Source organism: Desmodus rotundus, chromosome 4, assembly GCF_022682495.2.
Source record: "Desmodus rotundus isolate HL8 chromosome 4, HLdesRot8A.1, whole genome shotgun sequence".
Taxonomy (NCBI): Eukaryota; Metazoa; Chordata; class Mammalia; order Chiroptera; family Phyllostomidae; genus Desmodus; species Desmodus rotundus.
Genome location: NC_071390.1, coordinates 125,364,974 through 125,380,124, shown reverse-complemented (window position 1 = coordinate 125,380,124; position 15,151 = coordinate 125,364,974). Strand labels below are relative to the sequence as shown.

Genomic DNA, 15,151 nt, shown 5'->3' with positions numbered 1-15,151 from the left:
CCCCTGCTAAGTGAGTGTTCTAGGGACCCATCTGTATCAGTGTACCAGCTGGCATTGTTGTGAGAGGCTGCGCTGGTCTTCAGTGAATTTTTTAAAAATAATTTTTCAACCCATTTACCCATTTGATGATGGTTGATTTATGAACTTACCTGCCCACAACACACTGAGTGTTCAGCAGTTTTTGACCAAAAATGGCATGACCCCCATGCCCCACCCTCCCTATTCACCTGATCTCACCCCCAGTGACTTTTTTTGTTTCCCCGGATGAAAAAAGTCCTCAAAGGGAAACATTTTGCTAATATGGAAGAGGTGAAACAAAAAAACAGTGGAAACACTAAAAGGCATCAAAATCAATGAGTTCAAAACCTGTTTTGAGCAGTGGAAAAATATCTCAATAGGTGTATTGCATCAAATGGAGAGTACTTTGAAGGTGATTGAAGTTTAAATATGTAAGAATACACATATTTTATAAATAATTCCTTTTTCTTTGGGTTTCCCCTCATGTTATCCCAGTTAATCCTTATGCTCTATGAAGTATACCATGGTTATCCTAAGGTTACAGTTGAAAAAACAGAGATTTTAACAATCTTGGCCAGGAGAAAATTAATGTTATGTGTATTGTCTTGCAAAATCTCTTTATTTTGTTATTATTAATTTCAAAAGGCTCTTTAGAATAAACCAATTTTATATTTACTTAAAAGCAATATCTGAAATTAACACACAGTATGAGAATCCAACTTCCTTATTTTAGTAAAGAACACAGATACATGTTAATTATTAATTAGAAAGGATGGAAGAGAAACTTAGTTACCCAGATGATCTAATTTTGATTGGGAGCTGAGGACCATGTGATGGAGTAAACGGAGAATAACACTGAAAATTTCAAAGGAGCCCAGTTTCCTTTTGCTTTCATTTATCATAAATAGAAATGTCAAGTAAAGGATAAATTACTGTTATTAGAATGCAGACTCACTGGAGAAGAAAAATAAGTTATACCAAGGAGTTACTCAAACACACATGAATAAAAAGGAATAATTCATCTTCAGAGAGTGTCAAATCACCCAATTTTGCCATGGTGATATGTGCATAACCTCTCTGACAACTGTTCCTGTGAGCTGCCAAGAAAGAGGAAGAATAACAAAAGCAATAACTCTACCTTCTTCCAGGAGGGCTTAGGGGGATTCAAGTCGAGGCTGGGTATCTATTCATCCAGAGGGGTAATGGGATCAAGGATTTGGCTTTCAAAATGGAGGTAAGATTAGCAGTAGGAAAGAGTGATACTAGTGACCCCTAAGATTTGTATCAATCCTGCAATTATGTTTCTGAGACTTCAGATACAGCTTCCATGGTAGTTGAACTGTTTAACACGAACCCTTGCCAGAATCCCATCGTGGACACCATCTGTCTGTGAGGACCAGAGTTTATTGATGTGGAATAATAAGCTTCATTTTTTGTAAAAAAAAAAAATCATTTTATTACAAATAAATGTTTGTGTACCTTCCTTTTGAATTCAACTTAAAAGAGCCTATGGAGCCTATTTATAAATCACTTCAACTTCTAAGTATTATTTATATATACTATATTTTGTATTTTATTGAATATAAGTTTGTGAATGACAAACTCTGCAATGGGAGGTAGCAAATACAGAGGCAGCTGCTTTATACATAAAGTTTATTGACTACTGTTTATAATCAAGCACTGTTAATTAGTGTCAGATATACACTATTCAAAAAAGATAAAAATTCTGTGGATATTGTTAAATGATAGAACATACCCTAAATAAAAAATTACAACTTAAATTGTACTTTGCTTAATTTTATCAACTGGTAATTTAGATAAAAAACAATTAAATTGATGCTTCTATTCAGAATGTGAAAAATTTTAATCTGTTTCCCAATACTGTTGACATTATCATTATGTTATAGTAGTGCAAAATCTGGCACAGAGAATTTTTATTAGAAACATTTATTTTACATACTTCATATAAATTAATTACATGTACATAATAAAAAGGTTTCAAGTATAAGAGTTTTGAATGTTTGTGGTAATGTACATTATGGATTACACACATTGAAGTCCTATACTTTAAAATTCTGAGATTAAGAAAAGAAAATAATAATTACTTGAAAGGATTATTCTTTATTCAGTTTATATCAGAAGAAATTTAACCTCAGAGAATTCAGCGGCTGTCAAGTCTGGGAGCTTGGTGTCTAGTCAGTAACCATAATATACTTTTTCTAAGTCCAGGGAAGAACGCCTCTACTACGGTGCAGTGGAGTCAATCTGGATTATCATTGGCTTGATTTTCTCTTTTGTAGCTCTCTTACTGATTTTCTATTTGCTCCTCGATCCTCCTTTGGTTAGGCCCGTGACAATGCCCTCAGCTGGTGGCAGGTTCTGTAACCGACTGGACTTATCTTTTCAGTTTTTAGCTGCCCATTTTTTTTCTTTAATCATTTTTTCTTAGTCACAAGACTTTCCACATACCTCTCTAGATCTGCTAATATGTTTGTCAGATTTGTTAGTTTGCTCTTTTATGACCTGATGGTATCCTTTGAGGCCTTGCTTTCCATAATACATGCATTTTTTTGGCTTCCTCATTTTCTCAAAAAATGTTTGGTTCTGTCAAAAGAAAAGCAACAACAAAAAAATAAAACTTGAATTTGTGTCATGTGTTCCTCTTAAAAAAAAAAGACTGCTCTTCTGGGAGAGAAGATGACTTGGGCCCTCAGCATCCTCCGGAGAGAACCTTTGTGGAGGCTTAAGACAGATCTTTCCATTGTTGCCTTTGCTCTGCTGGGCTTTCACTTTTTTCCTCTTTGATTTTATTTCCCCAACTCTCCTACACATGTACTACCTATTTCGTGTGGCTATATGCTCTTTTACAAATGAGCCTGCTCAGACAGCCTCACAGTTTCAAAACAATAGTTGACTTTTTGCAGCACGAAGTAGCCTCTTACTATTTTCTTTCAACTAAAAATCTGTAAGTTTTACTATTGGATTGATGAAGTAGTTGAGAGGGTCCTTCTGTCGCTCTCTAGCTTCTGGGGTGTGTAATAGTGTGGGAGCAAAGGGCGGCAGTGCCCTGGCACAGGGAGTGTGGGTTCATGGAAGCTGAATCAGGCTGTTTAAAGGAACTCTGTCCTGCACTTGGGAACCTGGCATAGTGAGAGTTTTGCCACTTTCTTCGGGGACAGGTTTTATCCTGAAACAAGATTGAAGGGCTTGTTATAACTAAGTGGCACAAAGGCTGAGGACGTGAAGGTGCTCACTCTCTATACTGGGGCAGCCAGTCTACAGTGTTCACTTTGCCAAGTCCTGAGCCTCGATCCTAGATTTTCAATAGTAGTGGTTCTCAACCTTTGAGCTCCAAAGAGCTTTTGTTTACATAGGCTATATCTGTTAATAATTATTATACTAAAAATTAACACTGAAAATATTTTAAATAATCTACTTAAAATAATAAACTTTTTACATGTGAACATAACAACATTCTTATTCAAGAAATAGATATATTTTCTAAGAAAAAAATGAGAAAAGTGGTATTGTTGTAAAGTTTTGCAAATGAGTTTTAAATATCTGGCTTAATAGAAGACTCCTGGATTCTCATATCTGATTCTTTATTCAATCTCTTGTTTTGGTTGAAGTATATGAAAAAAGTCTGCAATTTCACAGGAATGTAGTTGAAAAGGGGAAGAGCATGTGAATAGCATTTTTAGGAATTCTCCCTTGAAAATACTTCAATATCCAACAAATGGCAGTTTCTTCCCAATTCAGCCATATCAATGCACTTTTTGTGTTCTGTTACTTAAAAGTCCATTAGTCTGTCTTGTTTTTTGAATGTTTAACTTTTATCCATGCATGATTTTGTAACAGTATTTATCAGTCATTTAGTTATGCAGATTTTCCAAATGTTGACACTTTTAAAAATATAATATCAAAAATAACACATTAATATCAGAACTGATCCCATTATAAAGCCTTTGAGTGTGCGGGTACTGTCACATTCACAAAAGCACATATAAATTTACCAGAATTCTAATTTTCATGACAAGTCTCAAATTTTGTCATCAGCAATGCATATTGTCAGTTGTTTCACTTTTGATGAGCTTCCATTATTCATTTCAAGATCATGCCTGCCAAATGCCAATTCTAAGTAGCTATCATTTGCCAGTCATTTCTTTCAAATAAAATGTTCTTTTGTGACAAAAGTGGTGAGGTTAGTGTGCAAGCCATACAATTGTTCGAGTGCTTTCTCTCAGGACAGCCACTTTAGTTCAGTATGCAGCAAAAGTGCTTATTTGTATTTCTCATTTCGTCATTCCGAATATTACTGAAGACATGTACTCAACATGAAAATTTTATACGGCTTACAATTCTTAATGTTTCAACCATGGAATTCTTAAATGAAGTGAGATCTTTAGCCCCACGAGTGTGTGGCAGTGAAGAATACAATAGTACAATGACTCCTGGTATAGTCTGATGCCACTGTCTTGATTTGCTAAGGTGCCAGCAGTTTTAGCCGCCATTGCGTTCGTACCATTGGTTTGATTTAGCAGACCCCCTGCAAGGGTCTCGGAGGCCCTCAGGGGTGTGCAGACTGAGCTTTTAAAACCACTGATCTATACTAATTGTTCTAAAGGGAAGTGTACATTACCAATATCCACAAAATAATTGCATCAATCCATAAACATCCAATAATCATCCATCCCTATAGTTATGTATGATATAAGTATGTGGAAGAGCCAACTAATTCAGAAAGGGAGGTGGGGGCAATCAAAGCTGAGATAAGTCCTATAAGATGAACAAGAGGAAGCCAGGAAAAGACTTCCTGGTGAAGGGGTGGAGGTGCTTGCAAAGGGCATCCAAAAGACACTTTGTCAAACACCATGATGTATTATTAGTCAGGATAGGTTAATACATGCACCTGGGGTAACACACACCTACATCTCCATAGCTTAACACGTCAACATTTATTTTTCACTCATATACTATTTCCACTAGTAAACTCTCCCCAAGGCAGCTGCTTGGGTCTGTAATGCAGGCTGCTTTTGTCTTGTTGCATCCATGTGAACATGTGGCTTCCACCATCTCCACGGCAGGGGAAGAGAGAGCTGTCAATAGATCTGTTAGCAGAACCAAAAATATATCCACTAATGCTCCTAGATCATTAGCCAGAACTCCTCTGATGGCCCTTTCTAATGCTCAGGGGGCTGAGAAATGTGAGAGTGCACTTATTTGCCCTAGCTTTGTCCTCAGGAGTGACACAGAATTAAAATCAATTCCTCTGCTCCTGGTGGCTCATCGAGAAGCTCTTCAAATTTTCCTTTCAAACCTTGTTCCTTCATCAAGCGCTTATATAAGCTCCACACTCTGGACCATCCTAGGGGTCACTTTCCATTTCTGAGTACTCTTCTTCAAATGTGGTTAACAGAAATGAGCACAACTTTCCAATTACAGAATCAGCAGATAGTGCAGTGGAATATCTCTTTTTGATATGAAACAATCCACTTGTGAATGTATCCTGAGCATTTCTAGCAGGCATATTATATCAGGCAAAGAAGCTATTAGCTAGTCAAAGGGGGAAAACTTTAGCTAATTTAATAGCTATTTTGTTTACAAAATGTCAGTCTGTTTTCCTTTTCCACATTCCTCCAAATTTGTTTATAAATGCAGTTCATAAATTTAAAGACATAGAACCTTTCACGAAAGTAATTGAGAGTTGGCTAGCATAGGATTGCACTTCACAAAACAACCGATTTGTTATCTCTTTGCCCTGGTTTTAGACTCTTTTCCAGAACTTAGAATGGTTGCATTTTAGATACCTGGGATAAAATAATGTTTATTGCTTGATATATTCATTTATTCTACAAACATTTACTAAGGATCACCCTCTGCCAAGTACTATGTGGTAAATTCTCATAAAGATAAGTAAGAAACAATCCATATTTTCTTAGAGCTCACATGGAGACAAATAAACAAATACATAATTCAAAATAAAGTGCTGGGTTTTATAACAGTATAATGTAGTCATGGTTGCAGAAGCCCACAGGGACCACCTAAAACTTCCAGTAGATTAGGCAGTTCTTCTGAGAGGAGATGACTTTAGCTCAGTTTAAAAGCTGGAGTATTTTAGGCCATCGAAAAATATTTCCTGTACTAAGGCATACCATGCAAAGGGATAAACAGACAAAAGGGACTGGAGGTATAACTGAGCTTTTAGCCTTTTTGTAGAACTACACTAGTTAGGCCATTCTTAAGCAGAGAACATTGAAGAAATTGTGGAGGCAAGAAAGTAGATGAGAGGCCTTTGTTAAATTTACTGATTTACCAAACAGGGAAAAAGTTAATAAAAATTAGCTGTGTGTTTAGTGATTAATCAACAAGTACTTTCTGAATCTACATGTGTTCAGAATAGTCAACACCATTATTGAACCTGGTTAAGAACCAGAAAATATGGTCCTTGCCTATAAACTGGGGAAGCATAAACTAAAACATGGGTGGGAAAAAGTAGGTTTACAATTGTGAGTATGTGAAACATGGAGTTAGTCCTGTATTATTATTTGTTTATTAATGATTATATTATTTATAATTATTATTAATCTGCTTTGGCCTACCCCTGTATATGAAATACTAGTAGACAAAGCAAGGCGGGGCCAAGTTGAGAAGCATGCTTTCTGAAAGCATCCTATAAGGTAGGATAATATGAAGATGGGAAAATTGCCCCCGAATGTTCTGGGAAGGCTCACTGGAGAGTTTAAAGCACAGAGACATTGGAGTCATCAGACCTGTGTTGGAATCCTGTCCCTGCCATTGTCCAGCCTGTGAACTTAGGCATGTTTCTTAAACTCCCCAAGTGCCCATGTCCTTGTCTACAAAGTAGCAATAGAAATAGTATTAAGGCTCCTATGTAACATAATAAATATAAAGCATTTAAAACAGTGCTTAGCTCACAGTAACCCCACCCCTCTCCCCACCACAAGATGATCTGTTGTTATAGAAGCTAGGCTTTGATGAAAAGGGAGAATTTGGACAGGTAGAGAGTGTGGGAAAAGGCTGGCATTTCAGGTAAAGGGAATAATGAACTTGAACAAAGCAATGAACATGGAAATTTGAGCTCACTGAGAAAGAAGTGCACATGAAGGAGTGGAGGGATAGGACTGGGTATACGGGGCTGATCTAGAGGAGTGACTCCCAGCTTTGGAGCCCTAAGGGAAGGAGTGGGATGTGTAGTGATCACAAGGAATCCTCACGTACATTGGTGCTCCAAACAATACTTTAAACTGAATATACATTACCTGTCACTTTAAGTACATATAATTGCTATTGAAATAATCCAGTTTTATTTAAAGAGCCATTAAATTAACAGATATTTTAGATTTATCAAATAATTCTGTTCTTCAGGTCTTAACTTAAATCTCACATCCTCACAGAGATATTTCTTCATTTCACTACTTAAAGTAGTCCCATTCCTGCTTCGCTCTCTAGTACTTATTCTGCTTTAATTTGCTTCACAGCACTGAACATAACCTGGGGTTATACTATCTCTTTGTTTACTCCACTCCTTGATTATAACCTACCACGATGGAAAGGTCTTTGTTGTATTCACTACCATCACTTCTGCATGTAGGCTAGTGTCTCTGCATGGTGGGCCTTTAGTAGATATTTGCCGAATAAATAAACACAGTCACAATGAAGGCTAATGAATTGATTATGTTAATGCAGCCATTTTCATTTTCTCAACAAATAATTTAAACTAGAATAATATCAGAAGGGTCCTTTACTTCCTCTTAATAGTCATCATTGGCTCTTTGCTGAAATGAGAATTTCTTACTAATAAAAGAGGTGCCACAGGAGAATTGCCCAATTATCAGACACATAAGAGGGAAATGAGTCATTGCTCTAAAAGGCTGCAGCTTAAACATCTGGAAGAACAATGCTTTTGGGTGGCATAACTATTCATTTCAATGTGCAAATGATAAAGACATTAATCAGAGCTTCCCCTAAACCAAGACAGGTTAAACCTCTAACATATTATTTAAAATGAGGTAATGTGTGTTGTCACTTGAATACGTAGTCATTCAAGTGATAATACATTTTGAACTCCTGCAACCTCAGCTACCACAGGACAAAGCACGTGTCATGAGATTGCTTAAAGGTGGAATAGAAACGAGACCTGTGCTTGTGTATTAAGCAAGCAGGTCATCCAAGGATATCCTGAACATTTGATGAGGAACTTGACGTGACCCAAAGTACTTAATATGTAGCATTATGTCAGGAGACACTGGGATTTTAAATATAAATGTCACATCATTTGATCCCCTGTCTTTTTCTTTGATATTCTGACATCTGCAGATACATGTCAATTAGGTGACCACTAATTACAGGACCAAAGTTGATAGCTCCGCTGAAGTATTTTATGTGTCTGAACTTCCCTCTCCTGAGAGTTTGATAGGGTTATCTTCACTTAATTTTCTTCCCATGAGAGAAATAGAAATAGTGGTCATGATGTGCTTTTTTCTTCTCTCAAGTCAGGCTGCTATTCAAACATAGTACATTAGCAAATTTGCTCTGGATATTTGGCCATGAATAGTATGTGTTAATATAAATCACGACAGCACGCACATAAACAATTAGTTGCCCACGGGATAACCTGTTTATCCATATACTCACCTATTGCTACATCAAAATTATTTCTGATATGTCAGTACCTAAAAAAAAATCCTAAGCTCCACCTCTTGCACATCAGGTAAGATATTTTCAGTGCTAGTGACTTGAATAGTTGCATGTATAACTCCCTTCCACCCACTATACCATCTGTCACCTCTGAAGCACAGAAGTTAGTCAGGAAATGTGTCATGGTTCTCGTATTTCTCCTTTACTTTCTTGGGGCCCAGTACATATGATTCTCTCTTCTGTTCTCCTTTGTCTCTCAATCAAATAATTATAAGTAGGTTCACAAAGATTCCGTTTCTACAATTTAAAGCTGTTGCCAATCCTTTTAAGCTGGGTGAATAGGATTTGACCCTAGGAAAAGTACTCACCACAGTAAGGAAATGGTAACCAGAGCTAATAGTGCCTGCACAATGGGAAATGTGAGACACAATGAGGTAATGGAAAGAAAACTACTTGGGAATAAGAAAAACTGGATTCCAATCCAAATTCTGTTACTCATACTGTGGCTTGAGAAGTTTACTCAACCTCCCTGCTACCTCAGCTTACCTCCCAGCTTGACAAGAATAATGGCGTACACTTTGCAGCATTGTGAGTATTAAAGGAAACAGTACCGAACATCCTCAGTACAGGAAAGCAGCAAATCTTGGTTAAATCAGAAAATGCTTATGAATTATATTTTGTCATACCTTTTTTCCTTCTCAGATATTTAATTTTACATGCAAATATACATGTCAGTAACTTTCTACATAACTAGCAGTAACACCAGTTGCTTGGATCTTAAAGTAGTTTTGCTTTGAGTTAGTTAAAAATTCAACTGAGATGTTACGAACATTCTCTGAAGAATAATTGTTCTTGAGGATCGATATCTTCATAACAATTTTTATTACTTATTAAGCACCTCCTATGTAGCAGGTAGTAAGCTAAGTGCTTAACACAGATAATCCATTTAACTTTCTAATAACCCTATGATATAGGAACAAGCCAGCTATACAATTTGCAGAGTCTAGGGAAATGTGAAAATGTGAAATCCCTTAAGCTTTTACTCTAAAACATTTATTACTTGTAAAACATAATAGGATTATTGATGGTGCATGAGTAAGCTTATAAACTAATAAATTGCAAAAATATATTTTGATGCCATAATTTAGATAATATAATAGGTGGTAATATTTTCTAACTTACTGTCTCAATTTATCATAAAGATTTTCAGCTTGCTTTTATGAAAACTCATTTGTTAGGTAATCAAAATTTATAATTTTATCAACCTCATTTTCAATTGGTATAATTGAACTTAATCTTGTTGCTCTTGGCAAGATCACAATTTTTTTCTTTTTGATCAACTTTTTAGCTAAAATTTTATATTGGACAGTTTTGGGTTTATAGAAAAGTTGCAAAGGTAGTGTAGAGTTTTCATACACCCAGGAGAGGGGAAGGTCTCCGTACAGAGGCACAGCTGAGACGGTGGTGAAAGACAGCTTGCCCACCTGTCTCTAGATCTGTCCCTGCAGCATCTGCAAAAATATTAATTCTCCAGCCTAAGCATTGGCAGAACTGTAACAACAACTGAGGCAGTGAACTCTGCCCATAAATTATTACAAAATAAAGACACACACACACACACAGACTTTGCAATAGAGTATATCAGAAAGTTATTAGAATTCTTTAAACAGTTTAGAATCTCTGGATTTAAAAACTGCTACAATTTTATATTTGTGAATATTAAGAATAAGAGGAAATACAGACAACTGTAATTGAATAGCAATAAAAAATGTTTAATTAAAAAAAAAGAATAAGAGGAAGAGAAATTTGGATGTAACCCAATATTCTGATAGTGATTATCTCCAGGCAATAGAATGTGGCTTTAATTTTTTTCTTCTTTATAATCTTATGTAATTTCTAAATTTTATATAATTAATATATACTAATACTATTAAAAGAAGAAAAAGTATATATTAGAAGAATAAGATAATATTCTTCTAAATAGAGAAATAGATTCACAGATCAATCTTTCACTTTGGGGTAGAGTTGTTGGATTTAGTAAATAAAAACAAAGAACATCCAGTTAGATTTGAACTTCAGTAAACACAAAATAAGTTTTTAGTATAACTATGTCCCAAACATTACTCGTTCTGGCAAATAAGTGGCTCAGCTGGGTTTCAAACCTGGGCAATACAGCTCTGGATGTGGAAGTATATAAAATATCACATGGAATAACTTGCTTTAAAAATTATTTATTGTTTATCTGAAATTCAAATTGTTTATTGGACGTCCTGCATTTTGTCTGGAATCTTACTTTATAGGCCCTAATGATACATGCATGGTGATCTTCTCCCTATGTCTAACCTGATAATCAATGAGATGAATTTTTCAAATCTTTTTATCAGAGCTGGTAGGTCAAAATTCTTCCACAAAATGCTCAAGGATTTAACATACTTTTTGCTTTCCCTGCAACCCTGAGTTCTTCTTGTATCATCTACACAACACATATAAAACCACACACATGCAGGAATGGTTCCCTCATTCTCCACCGCACACCACCCTCCTCATCACTCAAGGACCCACTATCTTTAGTTTTCTTGTCTATAACATTTGTCTTGAAGGAAGAGAAGAAAACAGAGCTAAAACACTATACTAAAGAAGTAAAGTAAAATAGTAAGAATCAGTTAACATATCCTTTTGTTCTTGTCCCCTTGTGTCTAGCACAAGTTTCTCCAATTACTATGTGAGTCATGGTGCTTCCTTTGCTTTGTTTAATCATGCATGGACAGTCCTGTGGTAAATGCTTTAGTATCACTTATTACACTGACAAAGAACATTTTTTGTTTGTTTTGAAAAACTAAATTAGCCTTAGCTGGGTTCTCCATTCCTTTGCTGCTTGGTTCTTTTCATAGGTTAAAAGCTGAGGGTTCAGCCTATATCTGGGTATCAAGAATTGTGTCTTGCTACTTAATGCTGCTGTTTATCTTGGTTGTATTTTTAAAATTGGTCAATAGATCTTTGTCATTTGGGTTTATACTCTGTATTCTTTTCAATCATATTTTTCTATGGCATTACATCCTTTGAGATAAGAGAGTCATTCAAATTTTTAAAAATTACCCTTCAGAAAATGGTGGTCAAGTCAAGGCTGAGTCAACTCCTTCTATCAGGAAGCCACTAGATTAAGCTTATGAGGCCCCATATTTACTGGCTAAAATTTGACAGTTCTTACACTTGAATTAGAGGCAGGGGTGAGAAAGATAAGCAATCACTGATACCACTTCTTCACACCCTTGCTTAAATTCTGAGAGCATGTAGAAAATGGTAGTAGAGATGAGGCCAACATCTATCAACATCTCTCTCCAAATTAACTGTTGACATAGTACTATGGAAAAAGAAAACCTCTATAAGTTAAAATCTTGGTTTTACCACTTAATAGCTGCCTGACTTTGAGTTTGTTCTTTACTGCTGAGTATTGATCTCTTCACCTTTTAAAGAAGGATAGTAATAATTATCTCTGAGTGCTCTTGTATGGATTATATAATATAATAAAGCACATGGCAAATGATAGAATCTCAATAACTAGCTTTTCTCTTGATTATTATGGGCCCTTAATTAAAAATTTAAGTCAAGTTGTTAATTTTGGCATTCTTATGTTAGTGAAAAACCATTTTATCTGTGAATTTCTACTCTTCTCATGATTTGAATGTGTTCAAAATAATTGCTCTATGAGAAAAACAATGATGCGTTCTTTAATTAATTCAGTAGGGCTATAAGTCACATACAATATCATCATCTCACACACACACACACACAGACAAGTACCCCCCGTAAGATTTCTTAAAGATATGCTGAAGAATATTTTAGTGTTAGTTAAGATAAGAGTCAGGGAAAAACCCAAAGGTATTCTAAATGTAGGCCTTGTTTTGTTTTCTCATACTGATCTTTCCTGTAGCTAAGCAAGGTATAAATTGAACACATTCATATTACGGCAGCTGTCTCAGACTATAATTATTTAAGAACACATTCTATGTGTATAATTTTTGAATACAGACATAATTTTATAAATCCAATAATGTACATTATTGCCTTTAAAAAAGAAAAGTAAAGGTGAGTTCATGATTCAAGAAAAAAATCCTGAGCATTCCGACTTCTGACCAAGATGGAGGTGTAGGTAGACACACTGTGCCTCCTTGCACAGATGAAAGGACAACAACAAAGTTAAAAACAAAAAACAAGCAGAACTGCCAGAAAATCAAACTGTATGGAAGTCTGACAACCAAGGAGTTAAAGAAGAAACATTCATCCAGACTGGTACGAGGGGCAGAGATGGGCAGCCAGGCAGAGAGGACTCTTAGCAAGATGGTGGCTGGCAAGCAGGGCAGTCCCATATTTGCATGCAGATAAACTGGGAGGAACACCTGGGGAGTGAGACAGACCACACAAGGCAGGGTTCCAGCCCCGAAAGAAATGGTTCCAGCCCCTGATTGAAAGAAAAAAAGTGTCAAAACTGATCAACATATCACAAAAGCTCCCCAAGCAGGATTTAATCCAAAAAGGCTAATTTATGACACAAACACTATAAATAAGCACTTATTTCATTTTTCATGATTTTTAAATTGAAGGAAGCCCTTTAAGACTTCAAGTAGTTAGTTCCTATAGTAGGTCTTCTGGATTTCTTTTCCAAACAAATTTATCTTTCATGAATTAATCCATTCTCATGACTTTATAGGACTCTTCTATTCAGACCACTAAATCTGTACCCTTACTTTACTCCCTCACTGAAGTTGTAGACCTATAGATGTCTACTAAGTGTTGTTTCATTACCCTATCATGACTACATTCAATCATGTATTAAAAAAATATCTTCCTAACTACCTACTATTTGCCAGGCACCGTGCCTATCACTTTAAGTCTAAAATAGTAAATATGACACCACCCTGCTCTCAGAGAGTTTTGCAGTCTAATTAGGAATCTCAAGACCAAAATTTCTTCTGCCTCTAGGTTTCACTATCTTTATCAGTGGCACTACCCAAACACCTGCACTCAAAGTTTGAAAGGTATCCTTGAATCAGCCCTCAGTTTTATTCTCTGATAATTAGTCCTTCAAATTGTCTCTTGGTCCATATATTCCTTTCTCTTCCTAGCCTAGCTTGTAACAGCTTTTCATCTGAACACCACGACTCTTCTTTTCTCCTTCAAGTTCACTTTTATGCTCATTAAAAACTAATAGTCCAAAACATGACTTTTATCATGTGACTAGTAAAAGCATCTTTTAATGTCTCCCTATTTTCTACTTCATTAATAATGTGTTCAATGGAATTTAAAACCCTGTAAGAATAAAATTTATTTCAATTTCATTTCCCATGATATGTCACATCATGAACTTTAATCACGTTTTCTCACCCCTACAACATGTGATATTCATTCTGGCTTTGTAATTTCTCTTCTGTGATCACAGCCTCCTTCCCCCTGGGTTGTTCTCCCTATTATTTTTCTCTAAGTTAACTATGACACTTGGTAGAAGCCATACCCAATTACCACTTCCTTAGTGAAACCCCTGGTAGTTTATGACAGCAGTTTAAAGTGCGGTTCCTAGGAACCGGCTACTTTCATTTAAATTTTTGTTCTGCCACTAACTTTGTGCCTTTAATGAAGTCACTTAATTTCTCTGTGCCTCAATTTCTCCACCTTTTTTAAAAAAGGTGCAAATGGTATTTATCATTTAGAATAGTTGTGAGTAGCAAATGGGAAAATGAATGCAGATGACCAGGAAAAGTATCTAACAAGAGTAATCACTCAGTATACATTATATCCTCCTCATCTTTCTCACCCCATCGATTGCTCAGCAGCAGTGGTAAATTATTCCGGAACTGTGCCTTCTCCTCCGGTACACCTCTCTGACACTTGGAACCTGTGGCACATAATCTGTCTCTCACGATATGCATTTTTTTGTTCATTGCTATTGTCTCATGTGTTCTAGTTTCACCTCTTCAACTGCATTTAAATCATAAAGACCAAAAACTGGAAACTTTTGCTTCTGAAATGTCTTTTAGTATCTGGTATTAGGTGCCTAATTAAAATTCACTGACTGATTAGTTTCATTGCATTTAAAACTATAATTCATTTTTACATTATACATAACTTTTGGAAGTTCTAACTGTAATTCTTCACTCTCTTTATTTTCACCTTAGAAGTAAAAGAAACATTTTTTAAGCATAATCATTGTATGATTAGCTTTCCAGAACTCTTTAAGAACTCTGTTTTCCTTAGCTGCTAGGAAAAAGGGAGTCTTCTAATAAATTACACTTCAGAAAAAATCAGGATAGGAATTTCCTCTAATACTTTCTTCCTTTAACTGTGACTGAAGTTTTGCAGTGGCTCACATTTTATTCATAAGTGGTTTGTTATCTTTATTGATCCTGACAAAAGGGAGCCTGCTATGTAACAACTTGGGACTTGCACCGCTGCTCTAGAGCAATGGCACACTGAGGCTGGA

General features: G+C 35.8%; 1 protein-coding gene across 2 annotated transcripts in view; it reads left to right on the top strand.

The window, feature by feature from the left end:
- Window positions 1-9,190: 9,190 nt before the first annotated feature.
- Window positions 9,191-15,151, top strand: part of LOC112320690 (transmembrane protease serine 11F) — a 66,955-nt gene continuing 60,994 nt past the window's right edge. For both annotated transcript variants that reach the window (XM_045185651.3, XM_045185649.3), the window contains exon 1: window positions 9,191-9,264. The gene's annotated coding sequence lies outside the window, so the exon portion shown is untranslated. The remainder of the gene's footprint in view (window positions 9,265-15,151) is intronic.